The following is a 6,000-nucleotide window of genomic DNA, read 5'->3' as shown; positions in this document are numbered from 1 at the left end:
GGCGTGTTATATTATGAGTTTCTATAACGTATGATTTCATCAATTTGGAGCTGCCGAAAAGGGTCCGGCCTAATGATTCAAGACCAGTTAAAAAGTAATTGGTTACATCCGGCTGAAAGATTCGCCTCACCGGCCTTGTAGCTCAGCCCTTGCACCTTCTCACTAACATTTTTTCTGTTCGATGCCGAACGCTCTCACTGGAATACACATCAGAGCAGGGTATCAAAAAATTTATTAATTGATTTGTGTCCCCAAGCAAGCGCAATTCTCTCGGGATGGAATCCACAATTTTCCAGAAATATGAAAAAATTGTATACATTCAGATGGGAAACACCTAGAATAAGAAATAAATAAAAGTAATAGTTATAGACTGTTGCCTCTAAAATTGTATTGAAAATGAACTGAAAGTTGATGGTTTTGAAACCAATAAAAAATTTATAATACTTATAGAATAAACTTAACTGTAGAATCGGAAATCAGCAGATATGGCATTAGGAATTCAAGGCAAGGTACAAACAGATGACGACCACTTTTAATACGATATGTCCTTTGTATACCGAATATGCAAAGTTGAAGCATTTCTTCCTTGTACCCTCTGTAATCACTTATAGCGTCCCTGTCGCTTTTACAGTGTTCTGGTATTTGAGAGTTAGAATCAAACAGAGCAAAATTCATATCTTTAAATTCTTTATCTAAATTCTGATTCGCCAGTAAATATATTTAACATATCGAAGTACCACCAAGCATTGCAAGTGAACCTCATTATATTCCAGCTACCGGAAAACTTTACATATACATCTAGAGCTGGAGATAAGTGTAACCATTTTAAACATTTTCCGTAGGTCCTCAATAATTTTATCTAGAGTTTAAATTCTCTTAAAACTTCAAGTTGAATTTTCAATCTTAAATTCATTTACAAGGAGGATGGAGTCATGTGTAGAAATTCACGCAAGTGAGGAAAGTTCTCAGCCTGGAAATCGAACGCAAGATAACTCTTGCCAACAGGTACTACTTCGGACTGAGTAGGCGATTGAGAAGTAAAGTCCTCTCTCGACGAACAAAAACCAAACTCTATAAGTCACTCATAATTCCCGTCCTGCTATATGGTGCAGAGGCTTGGACGATGACAACAACTGAGTTGTGTTTGACCCTGTACCCGCCGGGGGAAGCAGAGGGAGAGGAAGACCTCCTCTGAATTGGGAGGACCACGTAGCGAAAAGAAGAAACGACTGGCGCGCTGTTGTTAACTCGGCTATGATCGCATAAGCGGTGTCTACGCCAATTAAGAAGAAGAAAATTCATTTACTAAACTTCCCTTACCAATTTGACGGGTTTTTCAGTTTCCACAAAGGTTATTTTACATTAAATAAAAATGCTTTTTAGAACAAGGTCTAATACCTTCAGAAATATATAGTTTAGTATCCAAAATATTATATAAATAACTCGTATCATAATGATCTTCTATTCCACTTTCTTTTTGCAGAACTTAGCAAGCAATCGGATCCGCAATAATTTTTGCGAAAAATTCGCAAAGTGTATGACTGCTAAATGCTCCACTTTGTTTGCCAAACAAGTACAAGCCTTGGGCGAACACAATGGAATAGCACTAATTTCTATTCTAGCCACTTTTGTATTTTCCACTTCTTTCTTGGTGTTGTTATCTCCAACCGCAGTCCGTCAACGGCTCAACGGATCGCCCATAGTGATCAGAGCAAGGTGTTAGATTAGAAAGTGGGTTAAATATATTTCAGGCACGTAATGCGTTCAATAGAAGGGTACTTCTTGGCCCAACCAATCGATTGGAGTTTCACGAATCTCGAAAATAATCGAAATTAATTAGCCAAAGCGAAAGGCTGGCGAAGTCGTTTATTAAATGCTCCAATACTGCACCAATCCACATATATGTGTGTGTATGTAATGAAGAAAAGTGAATGTCGAGTGTTCGTGTCGGACGGTGTTATTGTAGTGGTGAGCGCATTAGTGTATGCGTAGCGCGTGATTTTCCTGCTCGACATTTTTTGAGTGTCATTTTTTTGTAGAAAGTTTTTTGCAGCCGCTGCTTAGCGACGATTAATTGCATTTTAATTTAAATCCATTTGTATTGTAATAAAAGCAAGTTGTTGGTGGGTGTTAAATGCAAATAAAAGTAAGTTTTTTGACTATTTGGAGTTTCTCACGTGCAAATTAAACATAACTCTTTACGAAAAAATGTTGAAATGTTATTGTTTTTTATGTTGTTTATGAAAATTTCACAGACATGAAAACATTTAAACTGTAATAAATGCTGAAATGTCTAGTTTTGTATAGGGTGTCTAAATAAGGACGCATGTTAAGCAATCGAGCTGCGTGATCTAGCTTGAATCGGCATACAATGACAATATAAAATTACAACAGTTACTTGCGCAGCGTTGCGTCCTATTACGATCAATGAAAGTTTCCTTTAATAATCCACTTCATCACTGACTATCTGGAAGCCTTTTATGCGGTTGTTTATATTTTTCCATGGTGAACAAAGACAACTTCAGCGAACAGTAAAGATGTCAAGCAGCAGCGGCAGACTCCCATTTACGTGAACTGCGTAAGATTAGGCCATATTTCCTGTGCTTTGAGATAGGTAAGAGTGGCGTACATCCTGAAGGTCTCCTTATTTCTGGAGAGGCTAATGGACCTGTACGAGTACATCAGGGGCAGCATACAGACCGAAATACTACTATAAGCATGTCTTCCGCACAGGCAGGCTCTTTGCAAAAGGATTACGCGGTGCGAAAATTTCTCATTTCTTGATATTGAAAAAGCATTCAACAATAAGCTGACGATAGCGGTAATTACTACTCTGGATATATTTGAGGTTGAAATAAACCTCAAACTTCTCATATATTGCCCTTTCTTCGACAGAACAGACGTGACGGAGTGGGAACTACAAAAGGTCTTAGGGAGAATGACCTGCAGGGTATGTAAGGAAAGTTTAGCTAGGAACGTCCTCTACCGAATCCAGTCGGTGGACCCACGCTCCGAAGTAGATAACGTCACAAGTTCTGATTTCTCTTTACGATGTTGTAGTTAGACTACGGTGTATTTGTCTGGTAGAGGGTGCTCGAGAAACAGCAGAAATTTGTTCAACGATGCCACTTAATGCCATTCTACAGGTACACATAGCACCAGTCGATATAGATGGCAAATGCAGTGCTGCGCAGATTGCTATCAGACTCCGCAAAACCGGACACATTAAGCTACCCAGAGTGTAACACTTCGATGGAATCCCTGACAACTTGGACCACTGTGTTGCGAAACCTTCTTTTACCGGCTTCTTGACAGGGCTGATATCTTCGACATATATGTATATGGTTAAGGTAAAGTCGCAGGAGAAGATGCGCAGTGAGTTTTTTTCGGGTAGGCTGTAACTCAGGGGAAGGTTGGGGAGCCTCCTGATAGGACTTCTTAATCAACTCTTGTTTCAGACTGCCAGATTACTGTATTGTCTTTCAAGCAGAAGTGGAAACTATTAAGGTGCGGCTTTTTTAGAGAGGTATGCATTTTTTCTTATAGCAGACCTGCTGTACAGAGCTTGAATTCGTTGTCGAATCGGCTGAAGTACATAGATATGAACCAACTCAATAAATTTTTGTCTGACTCTAGACGCTTTGTAGACGGTCGTTATGATTCGTACTTAGGAATTCTGGGCAACACAACAGACAGCGTCTCTAGCAGTCTGAGTGGGATTATTCGTAGTTTCACGAATATTAGCCTAACCTAACATAACATAGAAATGAATGCAGTGATTTTGCCGCGCAGAGAAATTTATTGACCATTTATTGAATATAGGTCAATAACACATTCTGTCAGTATGTGCCTATAGAAGAACCCCAAACCCAAAGCCTCAACTCCTCCAGCTACTGTGCGTGAGTTGCAATTTCAAAAGTTGTTCATCCCAAACGCCAAACCCAGCTACAAAAATATTATTTTTTTCTTCTTCATTTAAAATACATATATTTACACAAAGATGAATATATTTGACAATTTTTGCGAGAAATTGCTAGCATATGAGAGTATTTGTGTATAATTATGTAGAAAACAGAGACGTCTCTTGTGGGGGTTGCTTGGTAATGCTTTTTATTTATGGTACACACCTTTTGGGTGCACTTTTAACTTCTCAAGTAAATTGGTGACGATGAAATAAGACATTTCTTTACACAGCTAAGAAATATGTATTATTTTTATGTTGATTCATTAAACGGTAATCACGAAAGACAATTTTCCAGCAAGCAGGAGGATTCCATTTATGTATTCGAATTTGACAATCCTCTCCGCCAAAGTCTGGACATACCAGTGATTAAAGCTTTTTACATAGTAGATATTTAGTCTCTTCAACACAGTTTATGAATTACAGCCACAGCAAAAAATACTCCCCAAATAAAACAAAAGAGAGTAGACACTCACAAAGTATATATATTTTCGCCCAACTCACTTACACCGCACTCACCGGCAATCAGTGTTATTTGCGCATTCAAATCAGGTGCCAAAGAGTCAGAGTCACACAACCAAACCAACAAACCAAGTGAACCTACAGGCCCATCGACACGTACCAACATAAATACATAATGAAACAGAAGAAATTCTTCAACTCGTTGACGTCGGGCCGCTTATCTATCTGCCGTCTGTTCTGCATGGCCATCTTCTGGCGGTCGAAGTGCATTGTGGCCTGTACAGCAGGTGGTGACTGTTGTCAAGCGGCGTGTAGATAAGGAATGCCAACCAGACTGTAAGGCAGTACGCACGCACACATACGCACACTCATGTTCATGCACGGTGCAAGCTGTTCAAGTTGTGAATGTGTATGTATGTCGCTTAAATGTATGAATTTTGCGAAAATGCGACAAAGCTTCACGCAAATTTTTAATATTTCTACACAATTTGCCTTTACTCGGTTTGTCTTTGACAAGTACGAATGAATGAAAGGTTCATTGAATACTTTTTAGTACCCACAACAATTTTCATATAATATATTTTAATTGAAGTAATTCCGGGAGCTTGTTAATGCTTATTCTGCTAACAGAAACAATTTACTGTTTACTGTTCAGTTATTTACATTGCCTACGCGGGGGACTTCCAGGAATATAGGTTTACTTATTTTTTCTAGTCATCACCAGTCCCATTGTTGCAGGAAATTTTGTTGTTATTTTTCTGAACGTGAAAGTAGTAAATTGAACATGGAGGACCTCTATCGTTGAAATATTTATATCGTCATGGAACTTATGGGCGTTCGAATTCCATAGATGATAATAATGAATGTTGATGACTTCAGAATAAAGCATGTTTTCAATCGTTTAGAAATGAAGGAGCAAAAGAAGCAACAGTTAGAAAATTTCAACAGAGAGAGAGAGTAGCACGATGCCACACAAACAAGCAAAAATCAACACGAAATATTAAAATTTGAAATCAGTTTACTTTATGAAACAGAAGATATGCTATAAAATTTGTATGATGCCTTTCAGAGGACTTTGTTTATATAAATTCACTGATATTCCAAAACAATTTAAATTCTTATTATGATGAAGATTAAGTTAAATATTTAATACAGACCCCTTAGTTTAACTGACTCTACAAAATTAAAATCAAACAGCTGATACATAGTAGGAATTTTGAAGAATTATTTTGCCGTCCCAAAACACACTTCAATATATAATCTATAAATAAACAACTAATAGTATTTACGTGTCACTTTAAACACATTCTTTGACAAATTGCTTTATTTTCTGCACTTATCGACTTTTCGCTGTCTCATTTTTCAGTAGCTTTCCCCAAAAAAGCCCTAGCGATTACTCAAGCAGCAAAAGTTAATGGCAAATTGTACTGGAGTAATGATTAAAAAGCAATGAAGTCAAATATTTGTGGGTACTGTTTACTACGAAATTGATTGCGAATACACGCGAACAACGTTCAGATTTCGAAACACCTTCCGAATATCAAAATCAACACCGATTCATGGAGCAAGCATGCACA

The sequence above is a fragment of the Bactrocera dorsalis genome, chromosome 5, assembly GCF_023373825.1.
Source record: "Bactrocera dorsalis isolate Fly_Bdor chromosome 5, ASM2337382v1, whole genome shotgun sequence".
NCBI lineage: Eukaryota > Metazoa > Arthropoda > Insecta > Diptera > Tephritidae > Bactrocera > Bactrocera dorsalis.
The sequence above is the reverse complement of the archived record's forward strand: the minus strand, read 5'-3'. Positions refer to the sequence as shown.